The sequence below is a fragment of the Nylanderia fulva genome, unplaced genomic scaffold (genome assembly GCF_048542155.1).
Source record: "Nylanderia fulva isolate GAGA-0341 unplaced genomic scaffold, ASM4854215v1 Scaffold136, whole genome shotgun sequence".
NCBI lineage: Eukaryota > Metazoa > Arthropoda > Insecta > Hymenoptera > Formicidae > Nylanderia > Nylanderia fulva.
The window spans coordinates 110,636-129,312 of record NW_028189580.1 but is presented as its reverse complement, the minus strand read 5'-3'; the positions used below and the strand labels follow the sequence as shown (position 1 = coordinate 129,312).

The following is an 18,677-nucleotide window of genomic DNA, read 5'->3' as shown; positions in this document are numbered from 1 at the left end:
ATGCAGTTTGATGAGGCATCAAGTTCTTCAGATGCTGCTAAATCTACTTCAGATAGTGATGATGCATTAGATACTGAGCCTCAAAATACTCGCGATAATTTTCAAGAACGCCTTGCTAAAATCTTCGTACGTAGTAATATGTCTCATGCGCAAGCAAATGCTGTTTTACAGGTAGTTCGAACACATCCCTGTTTATCCACATTGCCAAAAGATTGTAGAACGCTTTTAAAAACTCCACGGATCACGCATCTCACATTTAACATTGCAGGAGGTGAATATCTTCATTTAGGGTTTGAGGCAGGAATTCTTTCCATTCTTGAAAATTTTCTCCGGACGTTCCACTTAAACCTTAAGAAAAATTTTGCAGTGGTGACTTTTAATGGGCAGGGAAAATTTCAAAGGTGGCCGATAAAATTAAATTTGAAATTTCCCCCGAAGAAAACCTGAAATTGTGGGTTTTTGGCGGGGTACTCAAACCAAATAGCGCAAAAAATTTTTCAAATTTGAAATTAAAGTTCGAATTTTTTAAAAAGTGGGGAAATTTTGTTTCCTAATTTTCAAAATCACGGCGTTGTAAATAAAAAACCAAAAGAACTTTTGCTTAAAAAAGCTCTCAAATGTGCTCAACACTCATCCCTTTTTTTTATTAATTTCTTTAAAATAGCGCTGGCCGACCGGTAAGATCCCCGCCCCGAAAAAGAAAGCGTTTATTTTAAATCCCCGAAAATTGTAAACACCAGGTCCGCAGGGGAATTTACACTTTATTCCGAAACAAAAAAAGATTATTTTCAAAAGTAAAAATTCCCCAAAACGCTTTTGCCCTCAAAAAACGATAGAATAAAGAGGATTTTTCGACTTTCTAGAAAAGGGGCCTTTAAAAAACCCCTCTCCTGAGCGGGGGCCTCTCCTTTGCTCGTCGCGTAAAGAGGGTTTTACTGGAAAAAGATGTTTTGTCTTTTTTTTTTACCACGTTTTTTCCCTTTTCTTGCAAACTTTAATTTTTAAATTTCCATGGGCTTTTTTTTTGGGTTCTCCAACCCGTTAATTTTTGTTTCTGGGGGTTTTTTCATTTTTGTATTTTTTTTTTTTTTTTATTAAAAAATATTTTAAAATTTAAAAAGTCTTTTGCGATTTCCCGTGCTTCGTCTCTTCTCGTTTCCGACATCCTTACCTGCCTTCCGCGCGAAAAATTTAAAAAAAATATTTAATTTAAAAGTTTTTTTCATAGCTGATTCCTGCCAGTTTTTTTTTGGGGGTATAAAGGTCCGGGTTTTTTTTCCGGGTTTTCAAAATTTTGGTTTGGGGGGAAAATTGGCTTCGTCGTGGTGGTAGTTATCGGGATTCAGATGGCCCCCCGTCGACAAGAATACAAAATAACTTGAGGAGAAAAATAACTGAATCAAATCTGCTCTGTTCCTTTAGAGAGGGTTGGAACCAACGGTTTTCGATTACATGCATACGGGTTGTTTGGTGTTTTTCCCCAAAAAAATAGTGTTCTCGTCTGGAAAAATAACCAATTTAAAACTTTCGGGTTCATTTAAATTAATGCACGCCAAAAACAATTGCAATTACACCCAAAATTTTTTTCACAAACCGAATTAATAAAAAAATGGGGGGTTTAACCCCGGGAAAAATCGTCAACTTCTTTTTTCCCCGTTATTTATACGGACTTAAAAATCCTACGCAAAAAACTTTTCTTTTTTACTTCCCCAATTTGAGTTTTTTTTAGTTTTCCTTACGAAAAACCCGTCTTTTTTTTGATCTACACATTAAACTTTTTGTAAAAACGAAGTATAATGGTCCAAAATTTTTCCCCAACATTTCTCATTCCTTTTTACTCTCGTAGTACTTTAGGGGGTTTCCCCTTTATTATTGATAAAATTATTATAAAGTTTAAAAATGAAGTGAAGAAAAGGGGTTTTTTTCCGAAACCCTTTTTGGCACATTAAAGGGTTTTTGACCCCTTTTACTTTTTTTGGGAAAAGTTGCGGGAATTCCCCATACTAGGGGGGGAAAAAATCATTAGGTAATTAGAAAAAATCATTTTTAATTTCAGGGGGGGCCCTTTTTTTTAAAAGGGGCCCTTTTAAATCCATAAAAAAATTTTACTAAACCCGTACAAAAAAAAAGGGAAAAAATTTTTTTTTAAGATTTTTTTGTCGTTTCTTTTTTTATAGGGGGTTTTTAAATTTTTCGATCAAAAAAGTAGCTTAAGGCATTAATTTTTTGGAAAAAAATTTTGTGGGGGGGTTTTTTTTTAAAAAATGGTAAAGAGGGGGGGACGGGGAAAAGGGGAAAAAAGGGGCCTTTAAACCCCCCCCAAGGGGAAAAAAGACCCCCCCTTTTTTCCCCCCCCAATTTCCCCCCAATTTTTAAACCCCGGGAAAAACTCAAAAAAAAACCCGGGGCCAAAAAAAAAAAACACAAAAAAAAACAAAAAACTACATTTAAAAAAAAAAACCCCCAAAAAAAAGCAGCCCAGCTCACCCAAGTATTTTAAAAAATTAAAAAAAGGATCTTTTTTTCCTTTTGTTTTTCCTCCCCATCATTCTCATAAAAACCCCCCAAAAAAAAACACAGGCCCCCTCCATCCCCACCATTAAAACCTAGACCCTTTTTTTTCACATTCCCCTTCAAACCAAAAAATTTTACCCGAAAAAAGACTTTAAAACCAGTACAACCCCCAAAAAAACATTATCCGCTGTCAAAAACAGCATCTTTTTCAATAAATTCACGCAAAAAGTCCACCCATCTTTCAAACCACCATCACAACAAACAAAAAAAAAAAACATTTTCACGCTCTTTTTCCCCTCAGATCTTAAAATTTTTTCCCCCGCAAAACATCCAATCATTTAAAAAACTATCAAAAAAAATAAAGGGAAAAAAAAACCCCCAACCGGGTCTTTTTTTTATAATGTACGCACCATCGCCGTCCCCAAAAAAGAAAAATTGATAAAAAAAAGGGGAAAAAATGCAGTCTCTAAATAATTTTTTTAAAAAAAATTACAAAAAAAATAGTCTTTTTTGGGCACGAAAAAAGGCTTTAAAATTTTTTATTTTAAAATTTTTTTTGGGGACAACTAGGGCCCAAATGGGGGAAAAACGAAAAAAATTTTATGGGGAAAAAAAAACCGGAAAATATATTAAGGATTTTTTTAAAAATAGAAAGAAAAAATTAATATTTAAAAAACCCTTTTTTTAAAAAAATTTTTTTTTTTTTCTTTTAAAACCCCAAAAAAAATAAAAAAATTTTTAAAAAAAAATCACAAAAAAAAAGCCCAAAACAAAAACAGGGGGGGCTCAAAAAAAACTGTGGATTTTTTTTTGGGGGCCTTTTCGAAGAATTTGGGGAAGAAAAATTTTTTTAATGTTTTGGGTAAGGAAAATTTTTTAAAAAAATAATATTTTCAAACCCCCAAATAAAAAAGAAATTTTTTTTAAAACCTTTTTTAAAAAAAATTTGTATTAGGGGGGATACTTCTTTTTTGGACGACCCAAAACCTTTTGATTGCGCCGGGGGAATATTTTCGCAGCTTTTTTCCAGAAACGAGGGGGGTTTACCCACCCCTTTTACTCAAAGGGGGAAAAAAAATGGAAAACGGGGGGGGTTTTAAAATTGGGGGGGCAGTCGTTTCGCTCGGGGTTTTGGGGGTTTTTTAAAAAAAAATTTCTTGTATGATGTGCATTTTGTTTACTTTAAATTTTCTTTTTAACCCAAAAAATTTTAAAAATTTTGAAAAATTCCTTTTGGGAGGTAGGCTAAAAAAAGTAAATTCTTCAAAAAAAATTAAAACACTGTCTTTTAAACCAAAACCCCCTTATGTCGTCTCCCCGGGGGTTTTTTAAGGGGAAAAATTTTTAAAATTTAAAAAATTTACAATATTCTTTATTTTTTTAAAATAAATTTTAAATTTGGGTTTTAAATTTTAAATTTTTTAAAATTTTAAAAAATTTTTTTGAAATTTTTACGCATTAGAACAACTGGGAGGTTTTAAATTTGTTTAAAAGAGACGTAAATGTAATTATTGGGGGGTTTGTAAAAAAAAAATGTTTCATGCCCTTTTACTTAAATTTTTTTAAAAAAAATTTTCCTGAAAATATGTTGTAAAATCATAGGATAATTTTAAAAATTTTTCCCAAAAAAATTAAAAATTTTTATCAATTTAAAATTTTTTTTAAATTTTCGCGGGGGGAAAAAGGGGGCATTAAATTTTTAAAAATTTAAAGTTTTTTTTTCTTTTTTTTTTAGACCCCAAACTAAAAAAAATATTTTTAACCCCCAAAAAAGGGCCAAATTTTTTTGGGGGCCCCCGGGGGGAAAAGGGCCCCTTAAAAAAATTTTTTAAAAAAAAATGGGGTTCCCCAAAAAAAAAAGGGCCCCAAGAAAATGGGGGAAACTTTTCCCCCCAAATCGCCCCCCGCCGAAAAAAAAGGGGATGGGGTTGTTTTTTTTTTTTTTTTTTTTTTTTCCCTTTTTTTTAATTTTTTTTAGGGGGGAAAATTTTTCCTTTTAATTTTTAAAAAAAAAAAAATTTTTTTTTTAACCCCCTTTTCAACATTTCCCAAAAAAAATTTTAAACTTTATTTTTTACAGAAAACCCCAAAATTTGAAGAAAAACGTGGATTTTTTAGGGGGAAACAAATGTTTACAAAAAATTTTTGGAAAAACGTTTTTATTTTTGGGGGCAACGTGAATAAAAAAACCAAAAAACACGGGGGGAAAAGGGGGGTTTTAAGATGGGGGCCCCTCTCGGGTTTTAAAAAAATTTTATTTTTTTAAAATTTTCTTTTAATTTGGGGGTTTTTACAATTATCTTTATATAAAAAACACCGTCTGTCTTTTTTTTTCCCGTCTGTACGCAACAAATTCCCCCGCATTTGGGGGACCGTTTTCTGGGGAAAATTGGGGCCCAAAAATGTTGCCAAAATTTTTTGGGAGTGGGTGCTGTGGGGTTTTTTTTTAATTTTTTTTTTTTTATTTTTTTTTTTCAAAAGGGGGGGATGTTTTTGCGAAAAAAAAAACTTTTTTTTTTAATATTTCTGAAAAACATGGTATAAAATGTTTTTCAAAATTTTTGGAGTAGCGACGATTTCGGTTTTTTTAAGTGTTAACACTCCCCCCACGCATCCACCCCCGCATCCACCCAAAAAGGGATGCGCATTTTTGGAAAAATTTTCACAAAATTAGTACCAAAAAAATTTTCAATTTTTTGAGAAAAATGGGGGGTTTTTTTTTTTAATTTACCCCCTACCCACGCCCCCCACCCAAAGCAATCGTATATTTTTGAAACCCATTTTTTTTAAATTTTTTACCAAAAAGTTGGGAATTTTTTTGGGGATGGGGGGACAATGCGGGGTTTTTTTAAGTGGTTCCCCCTTCCCCCCACGCACCCACCCACCGCATGAGCATTTTAGGGACCAATTTCACGAAAAAAAATACCAAAATGGGTTTCAAATTTTTTTGACAAAACTGGGTTTTATTTTTTTAAGTTTACGCCTCCACCCACGCCCCCCACCCCGCAATCGTATATTTATGAACCGATTTTTTTTTTTAAATTTGGGACCAAAATGTTTTCAAAGTTTTTTTTAAAAATGACGACGATGGGGGTTTTTTCAAATTGTTACACCTCCACCCACCATTCAAACCCCCGCGGGTTTGGGATTTTGGACCCAAATTTTTCCCAAATTGGTACAAAAATGTTGCAAATTTTTTTTAGAAAATGCTGGTGGTTTTTAAATTTTTTCCCACCCCCATACACCCCTTATTAAAAGACTTTTTCGAAATTTGACTCAAATTTGTTTGGGGGCTCTTGATTTTAACAAAATTTTTTTTTTTATCCTAATTACCCCCCACGACCCAGCACCCATGTGCATACGCATTTATTGAATTTGGGCAAACCAATAAGTAATTTAAAAAAATTTGTGTACATGTTTGTGATTTCAAAAAATTTTCCCAAAATTTTGGTTTCTAATTTTGTGAAAATTGAACAAAATTTAAAATTTTTTTACACGAATTGAACACCCCAAAAATAAGTACACAAATTTTTAAAAATTTCTTTTTGGGGTGAAAAAAAATTTAAAAAATGCGTTTTGCAAAGGGGCATGGGTTTGGGGGGGGATGAATAGGATGAAAAAAATTTTTAAAATTAAGTTTGCCCCTCCCAAAAAAAAATTTAATACAAATTTCAAAAAAGTATGTGAATTTAAAATTTTTGAATGCGGGGTGCATACGTGGGTGGGAAAAAATTAAAAAAAACCCCCCAGCAGTTTCTCAGAAAAAAATTTTCAACATTTTGTTAAAATTTTGTGGAAAAATTGGGCCCTAAAATGCGCATGGTGGGGGTGGAGGGTGGGTTGGGGGTTTTAAAAACTTGAAAAAACCCCTCGTCGCCCAAAAATTTTCCCAAATTTTTGGGACCAATTTTTTAAAAAAAACCCTTCATAAAAATTTTCGATTGTGGGGTGGGTTTGGGGGGTGGGGAAACGTAAAAATTAAAAAACCCCACACACCTACACAAGAGAGAGAGAGAGAGGGGGAGGAGAGAGAGAGGGGGAGGAGAGAGAGGAGAGCGTGGTCTTAAAGAAAAGAGAAAAAAAGGGAGAGAGAGCATGTGTCTTAAAAAAGAGGGGAGAGGGAGCGCGTGTGTTTTTGAGGGAGGAGAGAGAAAGCGGGGCTTAAAAAAAAGAAAAAAAAAATATCTGGGGGGAAAAGGGAAATTTGATAAATGTAGTAATTTCCCCAAAAAAAAATTTTAAAAATTTATTTTTGGGAAAATTTCGTGAAAGTCAAAAAAACAAATGTGGAAGTTTGTTCGCGGTAATTTACAAAAAAAAAAAATTAAAATTTTTTTGTTTAAAAGGATTTTTATAGACTATATGAAGGGCCGCGCGAAGCGCGGGCCCAATAGAAAGGCTGGCTTTGAGGACCGCGCGAAGCGCGGTCCGAAAAAGTAAAGTAATTTAAATTTAAAAATAAATTTTGAAAAATTATTACAAAAAATTTAGATTTTTAAAAACGGGTTTTTAGGAAATTTAAAAAAAAAAAATTAAGGGGAAAATTTAACTTTATGTATCATGTAAAAAATTTTTTAAAATTTTTAAAAAGGCCCCAAAAAATTCAATTTCTATTTTCAGGGAAAATTTTTGGGTAATTTAAAAATGGGTTTTATTTTAAAATATTATTATTAAAAAAGAACACTTTTAAAAATATATATATATTTTATATTAAAAGAACAATTTTAAAAAATTTTCCATAAATATTCGACCCAAATTTGTATTTTTTATTTTGCAAAAAAAAAAAACAGGGAGACAGAAAAAGGGAAAAACCAAGGGGGGGGGGAAACCCAAAAAAAAGGGGAAAAATCGAAATTTTTTTTAATAATTTTTCAGAATTTATTTTTTAATTAAATATCACTGGTGTTTTTTCTATGGGGGAAAATACCAAAAAGGGAATTAAAAAAAAAGGGTAAAAAAGTAAAAACATCAACATTTTAGGAAAAATTTATTAACTAAAATATATATTTTATATATAGGTTTAAAGATAAATTTTGAAATGTATGATGTTTTTACATTTTTTCCCCATTTTTTTTTACATTTTTTTAATTTTCCCCTAGCAAAAAAAACCCGTGATATCCCTAGTGATTTTTTGGGGGTGTCATTTAAAAAAAATGCGAAGTCCGCTTGTGTTCAAGTGTTTAAAGTCACAATGATATTGAAAATTCGGAAAAAATTTTTTACAATAAGGGAACGTTTGCCCCTGGCTTTGAATGGGATTTCATTTAAATTTTTTAAGCGATACAAAAAAACCAAAAGCGGGCCAAAAAAAATTTTAATTTTTTAACCCCCCCTTTCCCCCTTAATAAAATTTGGGATTATTTTCCCCCCCCCCCCAACCCGTTTTAAAATTTTTCCATTTTAAGTTTTTAAATTTTATTTTTATATCTTATGCAAAAAATAAAGAATAAAATAATATTTAAAATTAAAATTTTTATCTCTATATAAATATTATGAAATGCCCTTCAAAGATAGGACAAAAATAACCCCCATGCAAAAAACACCAGGATAAAATGTGATTGTTTTAATGCATTAAAAGATAGCGAATGTCCCCTTGGGTCACAATGTTTTCATTGGGACCCTTACATTATTTTTTAATTAAAACGGGGCATTGCAAACGTTAATGACATCTAGAAATATCACTAGAATTAATGGGGTTTTTTCTATGGGGGTTAATTTTTTTCCCATCTTTTAATGCATTTTTAATATTATATAGAGATATAAATTAATGTTTAAATTATATTCTATCTTTTTTTTTTGCTTAATTTGATAAAAAAAAAAAGAATCAAATAATGCGATTTTTTCGTTAAACATCATTATTTAATGGAAATTAAAGAAAAATGACGCTTTTGGATTTTTTTTTATCGTATAAAGCTTCACGGGGGCGGGGGGGGGGCCTTCCACCCTAAATTTTTTTTTTTTTTTTAAAAGGAAACCCCCTTTTTAAGATCCGAGAAGGTCCGAGAAGTTTTTAGCCAATAAAAAGCCGTTTTTTGTAAAAGCTGCAAATTTTTTACAAACTTCCGGCCGAAAACTGGACCAAATTTGGATCGGGCCAAAAAATTTTGTTTGGGAGGGGAAATTTTTTGGTTTGCCTAAAGGGAAAAAGGGGGGAGGGGCCTTTTTTCCCCAAAAAAAAAATAAAATGGGAAAAAAAAATTAAAAACCTAAAAAATAGGCCAGATAACAGAAAAAAATTTTTTTTTAATGTAAAAATTTAAAAAAATTTTTTGTTTTATAAAAAATTTTTTAATTCAATTTTTTCAAATCTAAAAAAATTTTTTTGTTATCTGGCCTTTTTTTGGTTTTAATTTTTAAATTTAACGGGGTTTTTTGTTTTTTTTTAGGTTTTTTTTTAAAATAATGGACTTAAATAAGTGGGTTTTCAATTTTAAAAAAAAAATTTTTTAGTTTAAAAAATTTGTTCAAAAAAGGACGAAAGGGGAATTTTGGTGAATTACCAGAATTCCTTTTAACAACAAATACTTTTTGCACCAAAAAAACTGTTTTTTGTCAAAAAGATGCTTTTGCAAAAAGGAAATTTTGGAGATTTTTCTTTTTTGATTTTTTAAAAAAGGGAATTTTGGTAGTGTTTTGATTAAAAGGGAAATTTGGGATTAAACCAAAATTTCCCTTTTCGCCTTTTTTTGAAAGAATTTTTTAAAACCAACAAAATTTTTTTCAGGTGGATTTTTTTTGTTACAAGAGTTTAGCGGAAATTTTAATTTTTAAATTTAATTAAAAAATGATTTTTGGTTTTTTTTGGGGGGAAAAAATTAAAAAATTTCCCCGGTCCCCGCGCCTTTTGATATAGTATGGAGCTCTCGAATTGTACACGAAGTTTTTTATTGGAAAAAAAGGGGAAGCGCCAAAAAGGAGAGAGTTTTCCCGGTTTTTTAAAAAGGGCGAGCGGAGGGGGCGATTTGGTGACGGCCGCCGGAAACCCCGGAAGAACTTTGGATCCAAGAAAAAAAAACTTTTTTAACAGAAAAGAGAATTTTTCATCTTTCCCCACGGCGCCCCCAAAGGGAAAGGCAAGCCCGAAAAAACCAAAGGGGAAAAAACAAAACAGAAATTTTTAAAAGAAAAGGAAAAAAAAAAAACAAACAAACCAGAAAAAAAAAAATAGCTTTAAAATATTTAATTTTAAAAAAAATTTTTATTATTTTTTAAAGAAAATAAAAAATTTTTTTTTAATTTTAAAAAAATTTATTTTCGTTTTTTTAATTTTAAAAAAAATAATAAAAAAAAAGGGGAAGAAGGAAGGGGGCGGTTTTCGAAAACCTTTTTTTTTCGGAAGATGAGTTTTGGTATCGTTGATACCTATTATTATAAGGGTACCGTATAATAAATTTTATTTAAATTTTAACGTGGGATACAGTGGCGTACGTCCTACCCCGTCTAAACGGGTTTGGAAGTACCCCCCGGTACGCACGTGGGGGAGGCCCCCGGGTTTCATAAAAACACGTCCCTTTTTCCGCCCGGGTAGGGAAGTATTTTTTTATCGGGGGGTTTTTAATAAATGGAAACTTTTGGGTTCTGTGTTTTTGTTTGGCATTTTTAGATCCACAATAAAAAACTATAATTACCCACTAACCTTACACCTTTCGTTTTTCACCTTTGTTATGTTTCAGACCATTTTTGAAAAAAAAAGACTTTTTTTATTTTACACTTTTTGTACACAAATTAAAAAAGCTCTTCAAAAATTAATTTGAAAAAAAATTTCTACTTTTTTGGTACCCCGAGTTAATGATCAACACGGGAAATCCTCTTGAGGGGGAAATTAAAATTTTTAATTTGGGGAAAATTTCTTTTTGTCAAAAATTTTTGTCTTTGTTTCCCCCGGGGTCTTTTCATCTCTTTGGAAAAAAACCAGACCCTTTTTTGATAGATCCCCCTAGATTAGACAACTTCTCTGTTCTTTTACTTCAACTGCTTTGACATCTTCGACAAGAACATTTTAAATCAGGTGGGTGGGAAAAATTTTAAATTACCCTCTGGAAATATGCAACAGCGTCGGGTGAGTCCATTCAGATCCATTTAATAAATTTCGTCTTAAAAAAACTTCCTACTTTGGCATAAGAACCTAAATTTTTTTTTTGCTAAGCAAAAGCGAATTTTTGGTATTTCGAACTTTCCCGGGAAAAAAAAAAATATAATACCGTTTTCGTATTTTGATGAAAAGGCATTAATTGTCGTTTGGGGAAATTGTTGAAAATCGCCCAAAAACAAAAATAAACGTTTAAAAATCGGCGCTTTTTTAACCCCGCTTCACGGATTCGAAAAAAAAAGGGTTACGTCAATTATTACCGGAATTAATTGAATGACAAAAACCCAAGGGGAGTTGTTACATGAGATACGCCAATTATCCGGTGGTCTTTAGCGGATAATATTTTACTCACTTTGGCTTAAACGTTTGCCATACAAGTTCAAGGACTTACTTTTTGTTGAGGAGTACCTTTAATAAAGCTAGCTGAACCCGGGAAAAAAATAGTCAAAGAAAACCCGGATTCAAATAACCGAAGTAACCTTCTTTAAAATCAAACACAATCGGATCTTGCTGATTTAGAGGAAAAGAATTGCTGCGCTGGAAGTTTTTCGTCGTCGCGGTAGATCTTTTAGTCGATCTTGAAGTAAAACAAGATAAGATCTAATTCAAGAGATAAAAAGTCGGATTCTAAGGAACAAATTTGTTTTTATCACAAGAAATTTGGAGATAAAGCAAAGAAATGTACAATTCCTTGTACAATGTCAAAAACTCTCTGTCTTACTGATTCAACGGAAAACTAGAGATACCGTTGAAGAAAGAGGCAACTCACAACGGTTTACCTTGTCATCGCCTCGTTATTTTTGACAAGTCGTCTAATTTACATTTCTTGTTGACACTGGTGCTGACATTTCTTTGCTTCCCAAGAAAATATTATACAAACCGTTATCAACCAATTTAAAACTTTTTGCTGCCAACGGAACACACATTGATACTTATGGATCTAAAACTCTTTCCGTGGATCTTGGTCTCAGGAGAATTTTCCGTTGGAAATTTTGTGTGGCGGACATACAACGTCCCATTTTAGGCGCAGATTTCCTCGGACATTTTAATCTCCCTGTAGATGTAAAAACAAACGTCTAATTGATTCCTTAACAGGTCTTAAAAATTGTGGAAGGATACAAGAAGTTTTTGCAGTTATCAGTTTGTACCACATCTCCAGATTCTTCTTTTCACAAGATTTTAGCAGAATTTCAAGGACTTACTCATTTTGCCCCTCTTTTATCGGTAAACTCACATGGAATTGAACATCGGATTGTTACGGAAGGTCCTCCGAAATTTGCAATTCCCAGAAGACTTTCTCCGGAGAAACTGAAGTATGCCAAAGAAGAATTTAAATTCATGATGGACCAAGGTATTTGTAGACCATCATGCAGTACGTGGGCAGCACCTTTGCATATGGTTCCAAAAAAGGAAAATGTATGGAGACTTTGTGGAGATTATCGTGCGTTAAATTCGGTCACTGTTCCTGATCGATATCCATTGCCTCACATACAAGATTTCACTGCGGAGCTCTACGGTAAGAATATTTTTTCTAAAATTGATCTTGTTAAAGCGTACTATCAAGTACCCGTTGCAAAGGAAGATATTCCTAAGACCGCTGTAACTACACCTTTTGGACTTTTCGAATTTTTGGTTATGCCTTTTGGTCTTCGTAACGCAGCTCAAACATTTCAGAGGTTTATGAATATATTGTTAAATGATTTAGATTTTGCATTTTGCTATCTTGACGATATTCTCATAGCTTCTAGAGATGAGTCAGAACACATCACTCATTTGCGGATTGTTTTTGATCGTCTACAGAAAGCTGGATTGTCACTTAATGTATCCAAATGTCTTTTTGGTCAAAAAGAAATTACTTTTCTCGGATATCTTGTCTCTAGTCAAGGAATCAAACCTACAGAACAAAAAGTCAAATCAATTATTGACTATCCCAAACCTAAGACAATACATGATTTAAGAAGATTTATCGGCATTATTAATTATTATCGTCGTTGCCTTAAAAACGCAGCTGAACATCAAGCATACTTACAAACTTTTTGAAGGACAGTCGCAAGAGAGATAGGAGAACTATTCCTTGGTCTATGGAGACAGAAGCAGCTTTTCAGAATTGCAAAGAAGAACTTCTCCGTGTGACTACCCTCTCTCATCCTGCTCCTCAAGTTCCTTTGATTCTTACTTGTGATGCTTCTGATTTCGCTGTAGGAGCATCACTTGAACAAACAATTGAAAAATGTCAATAAACCAATTGCATTCTTTTCTAAAAAGCTTGATAAAACTCAAAAGAACTACAGTACTTATGATAGAGAACTTTTAAGCATTTATTTAGCAATTAAATATTTCAGATATTTGCTTGAGGGACGACAACTCATTATTAGGACAGATCACAAACCTTTAATTTATGCTTTTCTTCAGAAACCTGACAAAGCTTCACCTAGACAAATTAGGCAACTGGATCTTATTGCTCAATTCTCTACTAATATTGTCCACATTTCAGGCAAATTAAATTCTGTAGCTGATGCTTTATCAAGAATTGAGTCAGTTTCAATGCCAATCATTGTCTCTCTGGAAGAATTAGCAGAATTTCAAAAAGATGATGAAGAACTTCAAGATCTCCTTTCTTTGAACTCTTCACTCCAACTAAGAAAACTTATGCTTACTGGCTCATCTGTACCTATATATTGTGACTGTTCCTCTGAGTTAATTCGTCCATACGTTCCTAAATCTCTTCGTAAGAGAGTTTTTGATGTAGTACATGGCCTCGCACATCCCAGTGGAAGATCTACAGCTAAACAACTTCTACAGAAATTTATTTGGCCGTCATTGAATAAAGACATTAAAGAGTGGACTCGCACTTGTCTACCTTGCCAACGTTCCAAAATTTCAAGACATACAAAAAATGTCCCTGTTAAAATTGCGGTTCCTGATCAGCGTTTTCAACATGTACATTTAGATTTAATAGGCCCTCTTCCTTCTTGTCAAGATTTCCGTTATTGCTTAACAATAATAGATCGTTTCTCGAAGTGGCCTGAAGCTATTCCACTTAAAGAAATAACTGCTGAAACAGTTTCGACAGCTTTCTATTCTCATTGGGTAGCTAGATATGGATCTCCTATAACTATTACTACAGATCAAGGCCCACAATTTGAAGCATCTGTCTTTAAAGCATTAACTAATTTGATTGGATGTGATCGCAAGAAAACTTCTGCTTATCATCCAGCTACAAACGGAATTTTGGAAAGATGGCATAGGACTGTCAAGACTGCAATTATGTGTCATCAGACGAAGAATTGGTTGGAATCTTTACCTACTGTTCTTCTTGGTCTTCGTTCGTGCTTCAAAGAAGACTTGAAAACTTCACCTGCTGAATTACTCTATGGAACTACTCTTCGGATTCCTGGTGAATTCTTTATTGAGGAAGATTTTCCAGCAGATCCTGAAATATTTTTAGAGAAACATAGAATACATATGAGGAATATTAAATCTTCTCCTACTCATCATCACACCAAAAAATCACCTTTTGTACACAAAAATCTTTACGATTGTACTCACGTATGGCTTCGTGAAGATGCTGTGAAGAAATCTCTTCAATCACCATATTCTGGTCCTTTTTTTGTTAACAAACGAATTTCTGATTTCTTGTTTACTATTGACATTTCAGGAAAATTGGTCAACGTCTCAACGGAACGTCTGAAACCAGCCTTTTTTCCCAAGGAAGATTCTTCTGTTCTTCTTTCATCCTCTTCGAGAACTTCATCTACATCTACAACCACATCAGTTGTACCATCAGTTGTGCCTGCAGTTCCTACAACCACATCAGTCATACCTGCATTTACTATTTCACCAGATTACCCTAGTACTTCTTCTACTGCTTCATTCGGAAAATCATTACGAACTTACCCTAAGAAGAAAGTCCATTTCGCAACGTAGTCGTCGCTTGGGGGGGAGTACTGTGGCGTTACTGTGACTTTACTGTAGCATTTTTAGATCCACACTTACACCACATATACACTTACACCTTATACGTTTTTACACCATTTCGTTGCTATGTTACAGACCATTTGTTGAAAAAAGAAAGACTTCATTTATTATTGATTACACATTTTATTGTACTTACATTAATTAATAAAAGCTCTTCAAAAAGTTATAATTTGTAAAAAAGTTACTACAAAACGGACATCGACGCGCCATCTGTTGGTATACGAGTGAACTCCGTAGCCAAAGTTGTCGAACAATCACGAACTGCAACATAGATGCGAAACTCGATGTATCTTTCACATTTTGACCCAAGTTACTAGATCTAGGGGAAACTTGGTGAATTGGACAATTTTCGGTTTTCCTTATTTTTAAAGTAATTTTACATACAAAAACACTGTTTTCTTGCACAATTGGACTAATTTTACTAAAATAATTATATATTATACATATTTTTACAAAAAGTGATAAATGATTGTTAAATAGAAATCAGCACTATAAATTATTGCTGATACTAGCATATGTGAACATAACAAAGATGTTTGACTTAATATATGTTGTCTGAAACCCCAGGTTACCAGATTTAGTAAAAATTGGTAAACTGAATATTCTTAACTTCTTTTGTGCTTTAATACACAATGGGATGATAAATGTTAATAACTTGAACTATTGGATGAATTTACTAAATTATATAAATGAAGTGATAATTAAACCTAGTGCATTGGTCCAAAACTGACTATTACATTGTTAAACTCTAATTATGATACATGGAGTGTTGCCAAGTTACCGAATAAACACGAACTGCGGCATAGATATGCAACTTGATGTGTCTTGTGCGTTTCAGCCCAGGTTACTAGATCTGGGGGAAATTTGGTGAATTGGACAATCTTTAGTTTATTCCTTATTTTAAAGTAATTTTGTATACAAAACATTGTTTTCTCAAATAATTGGATCAATTTTATCTAAATAATCGTATATTGTGTATAATCTTCACAAGAGTGATAAATGATTGTCAAAATAAAATCAGCACTATAAATATCGCTGATAACTAACATATGTAAATATAATATAGACATACTACTCAATATATATTACCTGATATCCCAAGTTACTAGACCTAGGGTGAAATCTGGTAAATTGATAATCTTGACCTTTTCGCGGTTAAAGTGATAAATGTTAATAACCTAAACTACTGGACATACTTATTAAATCATACAAATGGAAGTGATAATTAAATATAATGTATTGATCCAAAACTGACTATTATATTGTTACACTTGGACTATGATACATGGAATGGTATGTCGATACAGTATATAGTTAACATACTGACAAATCACACTTCTCGATCGCCGTGCGCAATTGTTCAAAACCTTTGGGCGTGTCTGCATAATTTTGCGGCATCTCCTCTTCAAATAATTTTGAGGTCTGGCTGATTGCTGCTGTATGGCACGTTTTAATTGCAACTAATTATTTGTTAGATAACACAATCAATGTGTTATAACTATTGCATGGGTTCTCTATGCTATAATAGCTTTAGTGGAGCCTTGCAAAAAATTTTTTAATTAATTACTTTGACATATTATTGCCTAAAGTGTAACACCTTATATTGACATTCAATTATACAATTCTAACATGGAGTCAATTGAAGAACTGATGGCACGTCTAAATAAAGCCCGCCTCACACCCACTATGCTTTTGGGCTGTGCGATGGGCTCAATTGCTAAGTTACGCAATAACAATTTGATATGTGATTACTCTGAAATTCTTGCAGATCTGAACTATATTGAAGCATGCGTCAAAATAATATATAATCAGGGTTACAAAATGTTTTGTGCCCGCTCGTATCTATTAGGTAAGGTGTGTAAATATGAACTGCTTATTAAGGACCTCGGCTTTGACAGTATTTTAAGGATAAATTCCCTACCGAATATAGACGAAGTCGAACTTAGCTCACGCAGGATAAATAATACCTCGCCTAGTTTAAATGAAACAATACCACCTAATCAGCTTATGGTTGATTCCATGACAACACAGCTTGAGGATCTAACAAGGATGGTCGAACTGGATAAGGCAGAGGACAACCTTATCAACATGAGACACTCGATTAGCGACAAGAAAGCCGAGCTTGAGAGGATTAGCGAAAAATTTCGCGCTATCTCTTGCTCGATGATTGACGATATTGCTAAAAACACTCTGAACGGATCTTCTGTATACCAACTCGGCGAGTCCATGGATTGCGATTACGGGGGAAGGACACCCTCTGAAAAACCAAATTATTATACAAATATGACACACAATCAGGAACACGAATTAAACTTACTGTCGCAGGAGGTGATCGGAGCCTCCAGCGACCGGCATGGTGGAGTTGTTGTCCCCGGCTCTGCTTTGTCGTCATCGAACGAGGGGCTGGCCTGCTCGTTGCCGTTGGGCGAGCAGGTTAATATAGCTACCGCGGTCTTAAATGAACCTGAGGTCGAGGCAGGTTATGAACAGATGGACGTAGTGGTGGCAAATACTGACCCACCAGGTGATTAGCAATCGCATGTTGATCCAGTATATGATCCTTTTAAGACTGTCAGAGTGGGATCTAATACTCCTTCAGTCGAATTTGTCAAAGATGTGTTACCATCCGATCATGCATCTAAAAGAAAAGCCGACGAATCGCCTGAAAATGATGCTGTTGCTTCGGTCAGAAGGAGCCGTAAGCATAGAATGATAGTCAGCTCTGATGAACAGGACGAACAGGATGCTGCTGCTGAAAAGGAAGAAGATGTTGAGCCTACTATTGATTCGAGTCAGGACGATGCCGGATCCTCCTCACCGGATGAAAGAAGAATCCTGCGCAAAACAAGAAACACCGGGAGAAAAAGGCGTAGCAAAAGGCTTGCTGCTGTTGATGACAGAGGTGTGCTACCTGAATCAAGTCCTGTTATCATCTCAGATGATGATGACACGAATGCGGCTGCATCGGATTTGTCGATCAGCCAAAAAGCTAGCGGATCTAAAAAGAAAATACCTCAAAATAAGAAAAAAAGTACTTTGGTTTCCAGTTCAGGATTGGAGAAAAGCAAGACTACCAATCCGGATCTGGATATTTCGTGCGACTCAGACGTCACTGCTAGAATTAGCATTGAAGAACTGGTCGCTATGAATAATGGCGAAATTGCCTCGTATGGCCTGTCCCTGATTAATCAAACAGAAATCCTGCGAGGCAAAAGTAAGAATGTCTCTGGTCCGTTTAGTGGTCGTTGGAAGCGGTATCTGGAGCAATTAGGAGATGTTGTCCACGCCTATAGCGAAAAGGTCCAGGCTCAGGGCGACATCAACCACCTGCAACGCGTTAATCAGGAGCTTCAGGCTGAGATCAAAGAGATCCGTAAGCGTAGTGAGGACACTGAAACTGAGCTCAAAAGTGTCAAAAATACGATGGCAGCGCTACAAGAAGAGTTACGGACGCTTAGAGACGAACGGAACAATGTGCCTACATTCAGCAAGGTATCTAAGGTTAGAGTTCAAATTGCTGAACAAGAAGATACTGACTCTTCCGTTGCTAAGCCTCTTATAGTTGATACCCGTAAGGAGTTGGGTAACTCGAGTCGTGCTGTGGACTGGGCTTCAGAGTCGGCTGGGTCGGCGTGGAGTCCACCTCTGTTTGCAAATTTGGAGAAAACATCATACATTGCTTCAAGGGTGTTTCGCAATACAAGTGCCGATAAAACACTGGACAATAAAGCTTTTCGTCCACCTCTGAAAAGCCCACGTACTAGGGGCATCAGAATTGTGGAGAACAAACAGGTTGCTCCCCCTAGAATGACGTACGGTAAGCCTGCCTCACCAAGGATGGCGCCCGCTGCGAGAGGTGATGAGGATTTTCCCTCGCTTCCCATACCCTCTTCCTCACGTAGAAGTTCTAGGAGTTCCCGTGATGATGTCGCTGGTGGTCGGCGTGATGTTGGTAGTTCTAGACCAGTAATTAAATCTAGGGTTGGTAGGCGTAAAGTGGCAGTTGTCACGATCACTAGCAAGGCTGGTACTGAGTCCTCCTATGCTGACATTCTTCGTGTCGCCCGGCAGAGTATTTCTCTTGAAGGCCTTGGCA

At 34.4% G+C, this 18,677-nt stretch overlaps 1 long non-coding RNA gene across 1 annotated transcript; it reads right to left on the bottom strand.

Annotated features, from left to right (window-relative positions):
* Positions 1-12,140: 12,140 nt before the first annotated feature.
* LOC114936329 (uncharacterized) lies at positions 12,141-13,095 on the bottom strand. Its single transcript, XR_003820681.2, has 3 exons — positions 12,993-13,095; positions 12,633-12,813; positions 12,141-12,497 (listed from the first exon to the last, which is right to left on the bottom strand). It is a non-coding gene; the product is annotated as an uncharacterized LOC114936329 (long non-coding RNA).
* Positions 13,096-18,677: the final 5,582 nt, after the last annotated feature.